A 19,197-nucleotide genomic window follows, 5' to 3' on the forward strand; every position below is an offset into this window, starting at 1 on the left:
AAATGATTTATAACTTTCCCCCATTTAAGTGTGGGCTGCACGTAGCAACTTCCTTCCAACAGGGACAGTACAAAGGGGTGGGGGTCACAGTACTTCACAGTGAAGAAAATGATCAACCCTCCCTCAGGCAGGTGATCGAAGTTAATAGCAACAGGGATAAGTCAGGTTGATGGCATGTGCCCTTTATCTGATGTGATGAGAGCAGCACTTTGCCTCCGTGAACTTCCTCCCCTAAACCCATAACCGTTCAACTAGGAGAAAGAGGAACATCAGCATACTTAAATTGAGGGACATTCTTAAAACACGAGGTTTGTCAAAGGGACACAGGAACCTGCCTAAAGAGCTCCCAGAGGCCAATGATGAAGCATTTGAGCAACAAAGTCAATAAGAGAGTGTTGGATCATAACCCAAATAAAATAAATATCCACGGGTCCATACTGATACAGACAAAACATACTTGGCTCTTCAAAACTGTCAAGGTCATCGAAAACAGGATAGTCTAGATATTGTCACAGACTGGAAGGGCTTAAGGAGACCTGATGGCTAGATGCAGTGTGGGATCTTGGGACAGAGAAAGGACATTAGGTGAAAGCTAAGGAATCAGAACTAATGATAAAGATCAACATTTATCAGTTGTGACAAATGTACCATAGTAATGTAAGACACCAGCAATAGGAGATGTCGGGTGTGGGGCAACAGGGAACTACCATAACAGCTTTTTTTGCACACCCAACAGTATTCTAAAATTAAAATTTTATTAAATTTTTTTTCTGAGGATGTGGGTGATGGGGATCAGATGGATCAGGTGAGGGATGCCTGGGTGGCTCAGCAGTTGAGTGTCTGCCTTCAGCTCAGGGCCAGATCCCAGGATCCGGGATTGAGTCTCACATCCGGCTCCCTGCATGGAGCCTACTTGTCCCTCTGCCTGTGTCTCCGCCTCTTTCTCTCTCTGTGTCTCCCATTAATAAATAAATAAAATCTTTAAAAAAAAAGATGGATCGGGTGGTATTTTTAATAGGTCATCACGATGGAGCTGGATGTTTTGCAGTTTGCTTAGGCAAGGATGCTCTAAATTATTGTGTGTGCATGCAGTGCATGCACTGCATGCATGTAGAGAGGTAGATGTGTCTATGCGTGTTCTCTAGTCTCATTTACATTACAAACTCTGCTGGGTAGGTTACAGTATATCTTCTTTGGGGGGAAAAAACCCTAACACTGTGCGTGAACCAGTGTCCCCAGAACATGGTCGAAGAACAACTGATATTGGAATAAAATACATCTTTGAGCATACCTCCAAATGCTTAACAGGCTGCGTAATTGTTGTGCTACATGGTAATTACGCATAAGCTGTGACAGTCACATGAGTGGCTTTACTTGGTGTGCTTTTTTGACTTCTTGATTAATAAACTGATGTTTCTCTACATGGTAAAAAAAAAAATAGAGTCACGCAATGCTGCTGATGGGAGTGTAAAATGGTACATCCATTATGGGATACTGCTTGATGTTTTCTTAAAAAGGTAAACGTGGGGCACCTGGCTGGCTCAGTCTGTACAGCACTCGACTCTTAATATCAGGGTCATGAGTTTGAGCCCCACGCTGGACATGGAGCCTATGGGAAAAAAAATAAAAGTTATGGATGCCTGGGTGGCTCAGTGGGTTAAGCGCAGGACTCTTGATTTTGGCTTGGGTCATGATTTCAGGGTCATGAGATCGAGCCCTGTCTTGGGTTCTATACGCAGTGTGGCGTCTACTTGAGATTCTCCCTCTTTCTCTACTCATGCTTTCTCTCTCTCCCTCAAAATAAATGAATAAAATCGTCTTTTTAGGAAAGCTAAATGTACACTTATCATGCAACCTGCCCATCCCATTCCTAGGTATTTATGTGTCCAAGAGAAATGACAGCATATGTGTACATAAAGACTTGGACGTGAATGTTTATAGCAGTACCAATCACAATAGCCCAAAACTGGAAACAATTTATACATTGATCTATTGGCAAATGGATAAACAAACTGTGGTATATCTATGCAATGAAATGCTACTCAATAATAATAATAAGTGAATTCTTGATACACATAACATGAATGAACCTTAAAAACAGTATGCTAAGTGAAAGAAGCTGGTAACAAAAGTCTCTCTGCTCAGATATCAGGCTCTCTGCTCAGCAGGGGTCTGCTTCTCCCTCTCCCCCCCGCCCCTCCCCCCTGCTCCTTCTTTCTCTCTCTTTCTTTCTCTCTCTCTCTCAAATAAATAAAATCTTAATAAAAAACGTCATTCTCATCACATCTTATCAATGGCACATGCTAAAAGCCTGATTTACATGCTGTTAACCTTGATCATCTATCTGAGGTTGGATTTGTCAGTTTCTCCACTGTAAAGTACTGTGACCCCCACTCCTTAATACTGTCTTTGTTGGAAGACAGTCACTGTGTGCAGTCCACACTTAAGAAGGTAGAGTTATGCTCAACATAAATTATTTGGAATCCTTATGCATGGGAGATATGTCTCTTCTCCCCTATTTATTTGATCATTTATTTATATCAGTATGGATTTATGGATATTTATTTTATACTTTGGGTTATAATCTAGCACTAAGTTATTTTGTTGCTCATATTGTTCCATCTTTGGCTAGGGGAGTCTCTTTTAGCTCATTCCTACTCTCCTTTGGCAAGTCTCCATTGCTCTGTGTGTGTGTGGTATGTGTGCATATGTGCGTTTTACAATTGGCGTGACAAGTTGGTCCCAGGATCATCCCAGCCCTAGAATCAGCCATTTCTCCAAGGTGCTTTGATTTACTTGGAAGAGGAGGGAATAATATTCAAAACTAAGTTCTGGGCACTGGATGTGTTCATTGCTTCTGGGATGTCATTGCTTCTCGGCTGGGTCACTGATGGCAAGCACACACATGCTCCCCTAGCCATGTGGTCTCCAATTGGTCCCACATTTACTCAGTTCAGCACCCTTTCGTTTTGTCCCCCTCACTGAGGTTACCTTAGACATTTGTAATGCAGTTACATTCTTTCGGTCACATTCTGTCTTTCATCTTAGGATGCCCCAACTTGCTAGGAGATTTTTAAATTTGCATACATTGAAGGTCACTCTTTGTGCTATAACTGCTTATGGATTCTGACAAGTGTGTGATGGCATTTATCTGCCATTACTGTGTCACCACCCTAGAATAGTTTCTGTGCTTCATCCACTCAATCTCTCTGCCCCTGCCCCCCCCCGCCCATCTTCTGGCAGCCACCAATCTCTTTATAAAGTGATATCTCTATAGTTTTGCCCTTTCTAGATTGTCACATAAATGCAATCATATGATACGTAGCCTTTCAGACTGTCCTTTTTGCACCTAGCAATATTCATCCATGTTTCTGTGTCTTGATAGCTCTTTTTTTTTTTTTTTTGTATCATTCCATTGTATGGATGTACCGCAATTTCTTTACCCATTCACCTATGAAAGGACATCTTGATTGCTTCTAGTTTTTGGCAATAATGAATAAATCACAGACAGGTTTTAGGGCAGACATAACTTTCCAATCAGTTGAGTAAATATATAGTACAATTGTTGTATGATTACAGTTAAACAAAGTTTAGTTTTCTCAAACTGTCAAACTGTCTCCAAAGTGGCTGCACCATTTTGCAACCTGCCAGCAACAAATGAAGAGTTTCTGTTGCTCCACATTGTTGTGGGCAATTGGTGGTCTAAAGGTTATTTGGGACTTTAGTGTGTGTGTGTGTCTCTCATTGTTTTCATTGTTTTTTTTTTCTTTTTTTTTAAAGATTTATTTTATTTATTCATGAGAGAGAGAGAGAGAGAGAGAGGCAGAGACACAGGAGGAGGGAGAAACAGGCTCTATGCCGGGAGCCCGACGCGAGACTCGAGACTCAATCCCGGAACTCGATCCCGGGACTCCAGGATCGCGCCCTGGGCCAAAGGCAGGCACTAAACCACTGAGCCACCCAGGGATTCTCTCATTGTTTGTTTGTTTTTTTATCCAATGTTAAATGATGTTGAGCATCTTTTCATAAACTTATTTGCCACTTGTATATCTTCTTTGGTGAGGTATCTGTTTAGATATTTTGCCTATTAAAATTTTTGTAATTGTTGAGTTATCAGAGTTTTTTTTTTTTTAAACCTGTGTATTTTGGATACAAGTCCTTTATCTGCAGTGTGATTTACAAATATTTTTTCACAGTAGGTAACTTGTATTTTCATTCTCTTAACAGTGCTATTCACAGAGCAAAGTTTTTAAATTTAATAAAGTCCAGTTTATTAGATTTGGGTGGGGGTATTATGCTTTTGCTGTTGTATCTAGAAACTCATCACCAAACCCAAGGTGGTATAGAGATTTTCTCCCAATTTTTTTCTTCTAGAAAACTGTGGAAAACATCCAGTCCAATCTTGATGCCCTGTAAAGACTGTGTTGTCATTAATCTGACTCTTCCATGAGAACAGGCTTTTTTTTTTTCTCTTAAATAATCCACAGAAATATGACTGTGAACACCATAGAATGGATCCTGATTGTTATGGACTGAATTTGTCCCTTCCAGTCCAGATGTTGAATTTCTAACCCTCAGAACCTCAAAATGTGACTATCTCCTTTCAAGAGGTAATGGAGTAAAAATGAGACTGTTAGGGTGGGGGCCAACCCAGCATGGCTGCTTTCTCTACAAGAACGGGAAATTTGGACATAAAGAGACACCAAGGATGTGCATTCACTCAGGAAAGACTATGTGAGGACACAGCGAGAAGATGGCCATCTACAAGCCCCAGGAGAAACCAAGCCTGCTAACATCTTGATCCAGACTTCCTACCTCCAGAGCTGAGAGAAAATAAATTTCTATTGTTTAAGCCACTCAGGGGCACCTGGGTGGCTCAGTGGTTGAGCATCCGCCTTTGGCTCAGGTCGTGATCCAGGGGTCCTGGGATGGAGTCCCACATCGGGCTCCCCACTGGGAGCCTGCTTCTTCCTCTGCCTATGTCTCTGCCTCTCTCTGTGTGTCTCTCATGAATGAATGAATGAATGAATGAATGAATAAATAAATAAATAAATAAATAAATAAATAAATCTTTTTAAAAAAGGCCACACGGTCTGTGGTATTCTATTATGGTACCTTAGCAAATTAATGCACTGCACAGTGAAATTTTATCAGAGTTTGGCTAAAAGATTCCTCCTTCAGGAGGTGTTGAGAGCTGGGTAAGTGGTTTGGCTAAGGAGACTGGAGGGGGGAGGGGCAGAAAAGAATTGATTGGGAAAACCCAGACATAAGTTTAAAATTAGCTGGTGTCCTTTGCCCATGCCAAGTCCACCTGTCATATCCAGCCACTTTGGACTGAGTAGACAGAGACCAAACTAGGCATTAATATCTTGTAGTCCTGTCATGTCCTACTACTCAAAGCCTCTGAGTATATCTGCAAAATATCCTCAGGTGACTGAGGCAGGGAATAGGAGACTACCTGCTTGGGGGATGGAGGGGTTGGACAAGATGATTGTCCCTACCCATGACAGGAGAACTGAAGTTGACTGATGACATAATGGCATCTTGAGGACATTTTAATGACTGCCATGGGGCCATGCTATGGCTTTCATCAGCAACTTGGTAGTGTATTAGTCAAGGTGATTAATGCTAGCTGTTGTAAGAAACAACATCAAATCTCAGTGGCTTAACATAATGAAATTTCATTTATCACTTACATCACTGTCCAGTGTGGGTTGGATGGCTCTCCTGGGTTGGGGGGAGGGCTTCCTCCAAGAAAGTCCACGGGGTTCTTGATCCTTCCATCTTGTACTGACATCTTTTTTTTTTTAAGAGTTTATTTATTTATTCATAGAGACAGAGAGAGAGAGGCAGAGACACGGCAGAGGGAGAAGCAGGCATCATACAGAGAGCCTGACGTGGGACTCGATCCACGGTCTCCAGGATCACGCCCTGGGCTGCAGGCGGCGCTAAACCGCTGCGCCATGGGGCTGCCCTGTACTGACATCTTATACTGTGGTTGCTTCTCCAGGGTTACTGCAGAAGGGCAGGGGATTGCCAGAGGATTGTGCAAGAATATTTTAAGGCCCAGTGTAGAAGTGACCTACTTTTCTTTTGTCCACTTTTTTAATACCCAGAATGAACTTCAAATGAGCTTGAATGATGTAGTCTTCCCCTGTGCCTAGGAAAAGGAGATACTGTGGCAAACATCTGGCATGGTCTCTACCACAGATGAGGACATGAATTTTTCTACCCAGCTTGCAAATGTTGGGTTGCTGGGGAAGACCATGGGTGGAGACTCAGCCCTGCAGTCAGGGATGTTGGTTGTGACATCATTTCAATCTAACAAGACAGGAGAATTGGCTTAGCAATAAAGTGGCAAGAGTTGGGGGCTTTCTTGACTATAGTCTGATGTGAATTAAGGAGCAGGTTTGTTGGGAGCATTCTTTGAAGAGGAGGGTGGCATGGTGAACAGAATTTGGGTTAGTAAATCCCACTGCCATACCATTGGAAAGTGTTAGCAGTACAATAAGGATGAACGAAGCAGCTGCTATGTCCAGGTCCAGGCAGGCCTGACACTGCTCAGCACTCATCAGGTCTTGGGCCTGAAGTTGCAATGTAGAGGTAGTTTGTGAGCCACATGCTAGTGGGAGCCTCTCCCAGAACCCTGCTTCCACAACAGAAGTGAGATCAGCCCATGGAGCACCTCATCTTTCTTATGTTCACTTCCCTTTTGTCTGTTTCTCCTCTACTCACATTGAAGATACTTTATCTTGTTCTGCATATCTAGGTGAACCATCTCTAGTCCTATCTGAAATAAATTAGGGAGATGTAAATAAACGTGGTGGAGAATAATCTGTGATATTGAGAAGTCGCTCTTCTCATTCCTTTTATCCACTGCTCTTCCCCCAATAATCAAGGTAATTGGTGGGGGAAGGGAGTTCTGAGAGGGCCAGTGGAGGGGGAGATTGAGCCCTAGAGGAGCCACCTATCTGTTTTTCAACTTCCTATGTAGACTTCAGTGTCTTTTGAAAAGACAACTGTCTGAAAGCCAAACTAATTTTTTGGTGTCAAATTGGGGACTTTGGAGAGGAAAAAATAGAATTGCAAAAGCTTATGGTTTACACTATAAACCATAGAGTGGGACTGCTTGCACAGCGATCAAGAACCTCTTTCACACCCAAAGGAAGAGTTTGAGCTGAGGGCATGGAGGAGAGACTCACAAGGGAGGCTTGGAGGAGCGACTCACTGCCTCATTGGAACCTGGGTTACTGAAGCCAAGCTAAATCCAGTTACGGAAAACCAAAGAAGGTTACATTCAGCACAGTGTGAACTCCTATCAGCTGCACAAGCTCCACCCCACTCTTAGGAGCACCATCAGAGTCAAAGTAATTATTATTTTTTAAAGATTATTTAATGAGAAACACACACACACACACACACAGAGAGAGAGAGAGAGAGAGAGAGAGAGAGAGAGAGAATCAGGCTCCATGCAGGAAGCCTGATGCAGGACTCGATCCCAGGTCTTCAGGATCACGCCCTGGGCTAAAGGCAGCGCTAAACCGCTGAGCCACCGGGTCTGCCCAGAGTCAGAGTAATTAATGCTAGCTATGGTAACAAACCACGTCACTGTTTGTATGTGTGACAAACTGTGTGTCCCAGATGCCTCTCCCTCTGGTCCCTTGCTTTGGACTAATGTTCAGAAGCACTCCTGATACTGGAGACGCAGAGGTCCCAGGCTGCAAAGTTTGTAAGCTGCTAATCCTGCTCATTCTGGAGCTCCTAGTCAGTGATGCACCATTGGTAACAGGCTCTGAAGAGGAGTTGCCCTGGTGGCTTCCTGACCCAGAGGAGCCATCAGAACCTGGTGGACTAGTTCACTGTCATTACTGAAGGCAGGATAAGAGGTTCTCCAGGGACATTTCATGGAGCCAGTGAGACACTTATTCCAGGCCCATCCAAAGCCCTCTGTTTTTCCAGCCTCCCTGAAGAAATTAGCAAACACTTCCTCTATTTGGTTTCCATGGTGGTCCTCTTTCTTCATTCTCAAATTGGATTGACCATCCTAACTTGGCCTTCTTTGCCAGCTCCTCCTCTGCTTCTGGCCTGTGATATCAGAGAGCCTCTGCCTCTTCTCTCTTTACACCTTTTTGCTCATCCTAAGGAACTGCATCCGTTCTGGGTGACCTTGCAGCACTAGTGACTGCAGCTTTGTGGCTAAAATTTCCTCCCCTTTCCTTTGAATATACATTTCCTTGAATCTACACCAGGAGACAGCTGCCAGGAAGGAATTTTATTAATAGATTTGCCTTTGCGTCTGGGAAATGAAGGACATCCACCAAACATACACTCCTGCCATGTCCCAAGCAGCTGGTGTTTTCGTGGTTGCACTTCTCATTCATTCGGGGCTTTATCTAATATGGGGGGACACTTTTGACATATTGCTATCATTCCAGATACAACAACTTATTAGATGCCCACTTCCTGAGTGCCTACCCAGCATCCATGCCCCTTTCTAGTATTACCAGGTCTGCATCTGGAATCTTCCTCTCTCCTGAACAGCAGCCCCTGGTTCAGGAGAAACTGATTCCTCCTGAAGCTTTGGCAGGAGGGCTTCATTTAACTCACCAAATGGTGCTTTCCATCCTCCTGGCCCCGTCATTGGTTCCGGAGGGAGCCCATGACTCAAGTCAGAGTGAATTTTAGCACTCCTACTGGGAACACCAGGGCAACCCTCCCCATTCTCCTTTTATTAGAAGCGAATGTGGATGGGCAGCCTGGGTGGCTTAGCGGTTTAGCACTGCCTTCAGCCCAGGGCGTGATCCTGGAGACCTGGATCGAGTCCCACGTCGGGCTTCCAGCATGGAGCCTGCTTCTCCCTCTGCCTTTATCTCTGCCTCTCTCTCTCTGTTTCTCGAATAAATAAATAAAATCTTTAAAAAAAAAGAAGTGAATGTGGAAGCATGAAGCCCCAGGGGTGGCTGGCAGCCATCCCACCACAAGGAGGAAAGCTAGTCTGAGGAATGAAGCTGATACTTGAGTGACGGAGTGAGGAACAAAAAGAACTTCTGACCTTGATGATGCCATTGAGCCACTGATTCAAACCATTTCTGAAGCCTGCCCCATCTCTGAACATTGTGGTCACAGAGGCCAGGAAGAGTCCTTCATTATTTGATCCGGTTTGAGGTGGGCTATTACTTGCAGCATAAAGAACTTTGATACCTCAAACCTCTTGTGCCAGAAATACTTCCCATTTTGTTCTTCTGTATGGATCACGTTTGTTAACTATTATGCCAGCAGCCAAAATTTGATTGAATGTGTTTTACATGTCTGCATTATCTCATTTCATCTTCACAACAACCCTTTGAGGTAGATTCTCTTATGTCATGAGGAAATCAAGACAGAGAGGTTGAGTAACTGTCCTAAAAACCACACAGCTAGAAGAGATGGATCCTGGACTGGAACTCAGGAAGCCTGACTCCTGAGCTCATACTCATAACCCCTACACAACTTCCCATCCAATATTCTCATTCTGAATTTCTTCCTGAAATGACATTCATATCTATGCTTCACAGAGTCCAATGTCAGTCCCAATTCACTTGGTGTCCAGAGTGACTCTGGGGCACTAACTGATGTAGGCAGGCTACATCAGTTTGTAGGCAGGCTACATCAGGTTTGAGGACCCAGAAGGGGTCCCACAGGACCAGCTGAGAGGGTCCTTGGCTTCGTGCAGGATAAAAATCAAATGTAAGTGCTCGCTTTGGCAGCACATATACTAAAATTGGAACGATACAGAGAAGATTAGCGTGGCCCCTGCGCAAGGATGACATGCAAAAATCAAATGTAAGCCGGGGAGAAGTGAGAGCAGAGTTTATTGAAGATATAGATAGAGGGGATACAGATGGAGAGTCTAGGACACTTGGAATGGAATAGAAGGATGAGCCTTGTCTTTACTTGGGGCCTGAGGTTTTTATTGAGGATGGGGGTCTGGCATACGTGTCCTCTCAGGCATCCAGGAACTGGTCAAAACAAGGATGAGGGCTCAGGTGTCTTTCATAAGTCACTTATGCCCTGAAGCTAGGGGTCTTGGTTTCAAGGGGTCTGGAGTCAGTGGTCTTGGAAAATGTACAGGACAACCTCATTCAGTCAGTCCTTAGGTGTTATCTATTTTGCTGGAAGGCTCCAGAGAAATCATTAACTCCTTGACCATTATAAGGTCATACGTAGTCATTACTATAAGCCATGTGTAGGGCAGGAGTGGAGGTCCTAACAAGAACAGAAGTAGGAAAAGGGGCAAAAAAGCAGTTTTTTCAGTTTCCCTGTCTCATTACCATGAAGTATCATCATTTCTTCCCCACAGTTGAGACAGCATTCACAATATTGTCCCTTGTCCTCCTCCACCCTCTCTATGTGTGACATACAAATAAAACAAGTGGAGCAAAAATTGTGTACTTTATATGGAGGGGCCATCCTCCATCAGCCTGCCTGTAATTTCTTGCTTGTCTGCCTTTTCTCTAGGTTGTCAGATGAAATGTCTCAGCGGTTGTCCTGAGACAATTCAGCCCCAGCTCAATGTCCAGGGCTGGATGCTCCTTTTGCTCAGCATGCCTAGCTGATTCCAATTCCAATTGTGAGACTAATTCTCAGCCTCGACAAAAGCAGAAAACTAGAATCTCTATTGAGAGGCTTTAAGATGGTGGCTGGAGATAGGATCTCCACATTTAGCAAATAGAAATATAAAGCACCCAGTAAATTTGAATTTCAGATGAGCAAGAGATGATTTTTTTAAAATTTTTATTTATTTATGATAGTCACAGAGAGAGAGAGAGGCAGAGACACAGGCAGAGGGAGAAGCAGGCTCCATGCACCGGGAGCCCAATGTGGGATTCGATCGTGGGTCTCAGGATCACGCCCTGGGCCAAAGGCAGGCGCCAAACCGCTGCGCCACCCAGAGATTCCAAGATGATTTTTGAGTATAAGTGTACTTATACTCTTGTTTGAGAGATACCACAGCTGATGGTAAACTGCGGTATTGGTGAGCACAGTAACAGAGCATTTTGGTGAGGAGAGCTCAGCAGTGTACCAGGTCAAGACCAATTCAGAGTGACCAGGACATGGAGGTTCTGCTCTGGCAATTCCCCTTGACCTGGTAGCTGAACATAGTTGCTTTAAGGGACAGCAATCAAAGTAGCAAAGGCCAAATGGAAATTTAAAAGTATAAGCTACATTGTGTTCCAAGCAGGTCAATGGTGCAACACATGGCCCTAGGGACGGGTGGGAGGACTCCATGTTTTGGTGATGTCCAGGATATTGGTTTCCTGTGGGTAGATTTCATCCTTTTTCTTGCATTCGTGCAACAGTTTTTATTGAGCATCTGTTATGAGCTAGGCATTAAATAGTTGCTACTGATATAATAGTAAACAAATAAAGATCCAATTCTTGCCTTCCAATGAAAATACTTGTGTTATGTCCCTTTTTAAATTGTTCTTTTTTCCTCCATTGTAAAATTCCTCCTGACCAATAAATCACTGATTGTGAACAAGCCTCGGGCTATTTGTCTGTTGCAACAGTAGCTATGAAGTCCTGCATCACATTTCCAAAGTATTGCCTCAGTCATTCCCTTGGGGACAAGAGATCATGGTATAAAAGGTGGTTGATCCTGTCAACCGATCTTGCAGCAGGTAAAAAACTGATAGCACAGGTCCAGTTTCAGGGGCTGACAGGAGGGTTTAGGAACACTCCAAGGATAAATTCTTTGCCACATGTTTTACAGGCGATACAATTCTTCTATCACATTTGAATTCAAATTTTGATTTAAGGCTTAAGCAGTGCTTTCTTCTATGCTATTTATAAAATATAAGTGTCAAGGTTCATGCTTGGAGGTTTTGAAGATCAGAGGGAAAGAGTAAAATGCCAGAAACACTTGAGTTTCGGGAACTGACAAACTACCGAGAGCTTTATCCTGAGAAAGTAATTCAATTGAAAACAAAAAGCTATGAATGTGCTACTTGCAAAACTATAATATTAAAAAGTAGACAATCATACAAATGTCCAACAATATTGAGTTCATTTTATTGCATCCCTGGATAATAATTAATACTGTCTAGATAGAGAAAAGCACTTATGATAGACTAAAGGAGCAAAACTCAAAAACTGGATACTACAATTCTATGTAAGCCATTTAAATGAGTATATAAAATTCATGTGTTTATAGAAATGCACAATAATAAAGTAGCACTTCAGATAGCAAATAGAGACTTTTCCTTTACTGTTATTTATATATTTCCATAAAGTGTAAAGGAGTTTAAAAAGAAAAATATGAGGTGGGGGAAAAAACTGAATGACTACATGTTTTTGCTAGGATTAGGATATTTTAAGTTGCAAGTTACAGAAGATATAACTCCACATGGTGGTGGTGTTTTTTTTTTTTAAGATTTTATTTATTTATTCATGAGAGACACACAGAGAGAAAGAGAGACAGAGATAGAGACACAGGCAGTGGGAGAAGCAGGCTCCATGCAGGGAGCCTGATGTGGGACTCGATCCCAGGACTTCTGGATCACACCCTGGGCCGAAGGCAGGCGCCAAACCGCTGAGCCACCCAGGGATCCCCCCTCTCCACATGGTTTTAAAAAATAAAGGGAACTGGGGAGCCTGGGTGGTTCAGTCAGTTAAGCATCTGACTTTTGATTTCACCTGGGGTCATGTTCTCAGGGTCCTGGGAATGAGCCTGGGTCAGGCACTGTGCTTGGTGCAGAGTCTCTTTGGGGTTCTTTCACCCCTTCTCCCTCCACCCTTCCCCCTACTCACACTCTCTGTTTCTCTCTAAAATAAATAAATAACCTCTTTAAAAAAATAAAAGGGACTTTTGGCTCCTCTAACTGTGAAGTCCAGACGTAGTGTAAGCTTCAGGTACAGTTTGCTCAGGGCTCTGACTTCATTTCTCTGTGCCTCTCTCAGGTCTGCCCTCCCCAGAGGGTAGGCTTCATCCTTGGACTGGCTTTCCTTCTAGTCCCAAGATAGAAGAAGTGAAGCTACAGGCTTCCTCTTTAATATCTTTATTCAATCTAGAGGAGAGGAAGCACCATCACTGCTTCGGAATCCTCACTTCATTCTAATTGCGTCCCTCGCATTCCAGAGGCTAGCTTTTGTTTTGAAAAATTATTGTGATTAGAAAGGACAGGACTACCCTGATTGGCTGATACCAATTAAGTCCCACCCCTAGAGCTGGGGGTAGTTTGTGCCTACCCAAAGAGCTTGGAGGTGTCTGGCTTACATATTGAGTGGGAAAGCCGTGTCCGTCAAACCATGTATGTGCACAAGAGTGTCATGTAAAGCTGGGATGTGAGTTAGAAGGCAGTTAAAAGTTTGATAAATATATCATGCCTTGGTTACATACTTTAAGTGTCCCCCCTTCCCTTCTGAAATTATCTCAGCCATCACAGGGAGAAATTCCAGATGAATTAGAGATAAAAGTATAAATCAACTAGGAGAAAACATTGGAGAATATATTTGTCAATTCGTGTGTATCTGTGTGTATGTATGTGTAATTTTGGAGTAAAGAATATATATATTTTAAATATTTTATTTATTTATTCATGAGAGACAGACAGAGAGAGAGAGAGGCAGAGGCAGAGGGAGAGGCAGGATCCAGGCAGGGAGACTGACGTGAGACTCGATCCAGGATCCCCAGGATCAGGCCCTGGGCTAAAGTCGGCGCTAAACTGCTGAGCCACCTGGGCTGCCCAAGAATATCTTTTTAAATATGATTTTTAAGGGTGCCTGAGTGGCTTAGTTGGTTAGGTGTCTGGCTTTGGCCCTGGCCACGATCCCAGGGTCCTGGGATTGAGTCCCACATTGGGTTCCTTGCTCTGCAGGAAGCCTGCTTCTCCCACTCTGTCTGCCACTTTCCCTGCTTGTGCTCTCTCTCTGTCAAATAAATAAATATAATCTTTAAAAATAAGATTTTTAAAAGGGGATCCCTGGGTGGCTCAGCAGTTTGGCGCCTGCCTTTGGCCCAGGGTGCGATCCTGGAGTCCCGGGATCAAGTCTCACGTCGGGCTCCCTGCATGGAGCCTGCTTCTCCCTCTGCCTGTGTCTCTGCCTCTCTCTTTTTCTCTATGTCTAAAATAAATAAATAAATAAATAAATAAATAAATAAATAAATAAATAAATAAATATTTTTTAAAGCCACAAAAGAAAAGCCTGATAAATGTATTTCAGAATTTAAAATTTCTGTATGACAAAGACGCCATGAGCCAAGTTAACACATATGTGACATACAGAAGAACATATTTGGAATTCATGTCAGAGACAAAGGTTTAATATTCAGACTGTGATAGAGAATGTCTATTTTTCTTTTTGGTAATAACAGCCTACCAAGTGTTAGTTGAACACATGGCAGCACAGCCAGAGACTACATTTCTCAGCTCCCCTTTGGCCATGTGACTAAGTTCCTGTGTGCGTGTGTGTGGGGGGGGTGGTCGGGAAGGTGTGTGTGTGTGTGGAATCTGACCAAGAAAAGCTAAGTGTAACTTACAAGCTCTATTCTCAAGGATAAACAGCCTTCTTTCCTTTCCTTCTTCCCTTTTCTCAGGGGCTCAAAGGTGGTGACCTTGGGGCACGGACACCACCCTAGTGCTGTGTTTCCAAAGTGTGCACAAGGTGCCGTGGGGTACCACAGTGAACTCATAGGGGTGCTGAAGGATAGCTAACAGTTTGAGGAAGTAAGGCTACATCTATGTTGTGCATGAAATGACAGCTTGAACCAGTTCACATTTTCAATGTTAGACTATTAAATTCCCAATAGCGCATCTTTGAGAATATGGATTTAGAAAGCAATTGCTACTGGAGTATCTATGTTGATAGATATGAGAAATCTATCTAGAAGAAATAGAGAAGGGTGATTTACAGTCTGATTTTAAAGTTTGATCAACTGTGCCAGGGGCATGAAGTTGTTAGAACATAAATATTTGGAACGCCTGAGTGGCTCAGCGGTTATCTGCCCCTGGCTCAGGGCATGATCCGTGGTCTCAGGATGGAGTCCCACATCAGGCTCCCTGCCTGGAGCCTGCTTCTCCTCTGCCTACGTCTCTGCCTTTCTTTCTGTGTGTCTTTCATTAATAAATAAATAAAATCTTTTAAAAAAAAGAACATAAATATTTATTAAGTTGTTTAGAGCTCATCATTTAATATATGGGACTGTTGGGTATTTCTTTTGGCTGAGGAGCTTTGTGGAAAAAATATTTTAAAATAAAGATGTTATTTATTTATTTATTTGAGAGAGAGCACAAGCAAGGAGGAGAAACAGGCTCCCCACTGAGCAGGGAGCCCGATGTGGGGCTCAATCCCAAGACCCTGGGATCATGAACTGAGCCAAATTCTTAACTGACAAAATCATCCAGGTGCCACTGTGGAAAGATTTATAAGGCACTTAAGGGTGCTATGTACAGAGAAAGTTTGGGAATCTGTGCCTAGTGGTAGAGAACAGGATAGAAAGAATCTGGGTCTTTGTGTGATCTTGTGGATCTCCTGAAACAGAACTGCCTACTGCTGCTGGACTGCCACCTACCTCTGGATTATAGACGTCTTTCCTATCTAAGCCATTATTTTGGGGAGTCTCTCTGTTACAACAGCATACAGACATGGTAGGTGTGCCGCCTATATTCCCACAGCCCACATAGAGGCCACCTGCAGATGGTTCCTGTACGTTGATGGTTTTCTGAGTCTCTGCCCGAGAGGGTTCTCTGCTAGGGGCTGCGTTGGCCTCTGTGTGGGCAGGCCAGAAAGACTAGGGAATCACTGCCCCAGGAGTGGTTGGGTGAAGACCCCTGCTGCTTTGTCCCTCATTGGAATAATTCTGAGGCACAGCCTATGGAGTCTCTTAGAGGATCCCTGGTGGGACTTGAGCCCCAGATGCCCACCTCTACTCATCAACATCTGCTTTCTTGGCTTTCTACTCTTTTCTTACCAATCTCTCAACATATTTCTTGGGGATGTCTCCAAAAACAAACCACTCATATCCAATCCTTGTCTTGGAGTTTGCTTTGTGTGTGCGTGCATGTGTGTGTGTGTGTGTGTTTCCCTAAACCAAAAGCAGCAACTAGCCTGTACCTTAACAAATACATAAAATACGTAAACAAGTATTGCCAAGCAACAAGAAAATCATAAACAACTCAAATAAAAACGGCAAAGGATAATTTAAGCAATTCACAATAGAGGAAAGATTATTGGCTAACAAATACATAAGCTATTCATCACTAGAAACTGGCCAGTGGTAATTAAGATAGCCCAGCACAGTAATTGAGAACATCAACTGATTCTTAGCCCAATGGTCTGAGTTTGAATTGTGGCTCTAATACTTTCCAGTTCCCTAAGAAAATTTAACTTTTCTGTGCCTCTGTTTCCTCATCTGTAAAAGTGGCATAATAATACTCCTTATCTCACTGAGTTCCTATAGAGGTTAAATTATAAATGCTTAAATTTTTTTTAAGTCCTTAGCACAGTACCTTGGAACACAGGAATCCCTAAGAAAATGTTTGTTAAGCAAGTAAATAAAATGTCATTTCATCTATTAGAACGGTAAATATTAAAGGAACTGATCTTTTAAATGTTGGTAAGGGTTTGGAGAGACAGACACTCTCAGACATTTGTGGCTGAAGAGCAATTTAATAGTATTTATTAAAATTAAAATGCCTACATATTCTTTAGCCCAGGCATTCTAGTCCATGTAGCTGCCCTAGAAAAACATAGCTACTTGTATGTAATGAACCTCATTTAGGTATTTCCACTGCAGCAATGTTTGTAATAGCAAAAACTGAAATGAACCTAAATGTTGAGTCATAAAACAGTTATACTGCAAACTGGTGGCCCTTGGCCTAAACCTGTCATGCGAATATGTTCTGCTTAGCTCGAACAGTGTTTTAAAATCTTGGATTAGTTGCCAACAGTACAGAAATTAGATTTATGTTATAAAAATCCAGGTTTCAAATACTCTTAAAACACTGGCATTCAAAGGGCATTTGGGTGGCACAGTAGGTTGAGGATTTGACTCTTGTTTTCAGCTCAGGTCGTGACCTCAGGGTCCTGGGATCGAACCTTATATCAAGCTCTGTACTCAGCACTGAGTCTACCTGAGATTCTCTCTCTCCTTCTGCCCACCACCCCCCCCCCCCCGCCACCAAATAAATCTTTAAAACACTAAGACACCTAGGTGGCTCAGTCAGTTAAGTGTCTGCCTTTGGCTCAGGTCATGATTTCAGGGTCTGGGGATCCAGCCCTGCATTGGGCTCCTGACTCAGCAGGGAGTCTGCTTCTCCCTTTGCTCCTTTCCTGACCCCAGCTCATGTTCTTGCTCTCTCTGTTCCTCACTCTCTTTCTCAAATAAATAAAAATCTTTTTAAAAAAAAAAGCCTCACTGGAATTCAAGTTAAGAATCATTTGGTCTGCGTAAATAGCTATTTCTGCTTATAACAAAATACACTTGCTCTACTTGTCACTTTATTTACTACCTGCAGAGCCCCTGTAGACAAAGGAAGGTGGGACCCTGGCAGATGAGTTATGGCTCAGCTATGTAATAAAATATCCATAATGAGGTAAATACAAAGCAGTAGGCATACACATGGAAAGATCATCAAGATTGAAAAGAGAATAAAAAAACAAAAAAGGAAGATGGAGGACCATTATGTATAATGCCATTTCTGTAAACAACAGTAAACTACATACTTGTTTATAAACATTGGGTACTCAATATATATGTGTTGAATTCACATATTTATGAATATGGGACACCTGGGTGGCTCAGTGGTTGAGCGTCTGCCTTTGGCTCAGGGCGTGATCCTGGAGTCTCAGGATCAAGTCCCGCATCAGGCTCTCCTTCTGCCTATGTCTTTGCCTCTCTCTGTGTCTCTCATGAATAAATAAATAAATAAAATCTTAAAAAAAAAAAGTATTTGGGATCCCTGGGTGGTGCAGCTGTTTAGCGCCTGCCTTTGGCCCAGGGCGCGATCCTGGAGACCAGGGATTGAATCCCACGTCGGGCTCCCGGTACATGGAGCCTGCTTCTCCCTCTGCCTGTGTCTCTGCCTCTGTGTGTGTGTGTGTGACTATCATAAATAAATAAAAAAAATTAAAAATAAATAAATAAATAAATAAAAAGTATTTATGAATAAATATCTAAAAGAATTTTGGGAGGTACATACCTCCCAAATAAATGATTAATTTTGTCTAGGGACTGGGATTTGGGGGCAGTGTTCAAGGAACAGTTTTGTAGTTTGGTTGTTTTTTTTTTTTTTACATGAACATAGCATTGTATTTCTTGTGTAAATTTTAAATAATTAAAGACAACCCAGGACAGCCCGGGTGGCTCAGCAGTTTAGTGCCGCCTTCCGCCCAGGGTGTGATCCTGGAGACCCGGGATCGAGTCCCATGTCCGGCTCCCTGCATGGAGTCTGCTTCTCCCTCTGCCTGTGTCTCTGCTGCGCTCTCTCTCTGCCTCTCATTAATAATATATATATATATATCTTAAAAAAAATAAAGAACCCAGCGCAAAATGCTATAGGTGATCAAACCAAGATTCAAAGTTAAGTCTCCACTGAAACCATCCCGAGGAAAATGAATGGGGATAAAAATACAGTTCTGCATTGATGAGCCAAAAAAAGTAACCCCAAATACTTAACTACCAGCTCAAAATTAATCAGCAGGGTGATGAGTCAGCTGGAGACACTGATGCGATGCAGCCCACTCCGGACATGGGATGACCTTCCATCCCTAACCAGTATTCCCCCCGCGGCATCACGGCTTCTGATTTGCAGGTTTTATTTTCTCAGTTCTGTGTCCGGGAGCTCATGAAGGCTTTGCACACCATGTACCAGAAGGCGCCCCGCTTGTAAGTTTCTTAAAAAGGAAAAAGAAAAGGAATCGAGAAGCTGGGGTAGGTAGAGAAGAGCCTGAAAGCTAGCGTTTGGAGATCAGACAGTCCCCCTTCAAAGGGAGGACAGGCTTGACAGGTCTTCAGAGGCATCAAGAATAGACTACTGGTCTCCGCGGATTCAGAGTGGTTCGGAGCAAAGGGACACCCCACAGGGGCCTTCTCGATGCTATGTTTGGAAGCAGCTCTTTCCACCCCCGGACCAACTATCCTTAAACAGACTTCCTTCTTATCCTCCAGGTTTGTAGTCAAGCAATTGTCACTGTTCCCAGGGGCAGGACGTTCAGAGC

General features: G+C 43.1%; 1 non-coding gene across 1 annotated transcript; it reads left to right on the forward strand.

The window, feature by feature from the left end:
• Positions 1 to 9,730: 9,730 nt before the first annotated feature.
• Positions 9,731 to 9,837, forward strand: LOC112646395 (U6 spliceosomal RNA). The gene has a single exon (XR_003127627.1). It is a non-coding gene; the product is annotated as a U6 spliceosomal RNA (small nuclear RNA).
• The last annotated feature ends 9,360 nt before the right edge of the window (positions 9,838 to 19,197 follow it).

Source organism: Canis lupus, chromosome 6, assembly GCF_003254725.2.
Source record: "Canis lupus dingo isolate Sandy chromosome 6, ASM325472v2, whole genome shotgun sequence".
Lineage (NCBI taxonomy): Eukaryota > Metazoa > Chordata > Mammalia > Carnivora > Canidae > Canis > Canis lupus.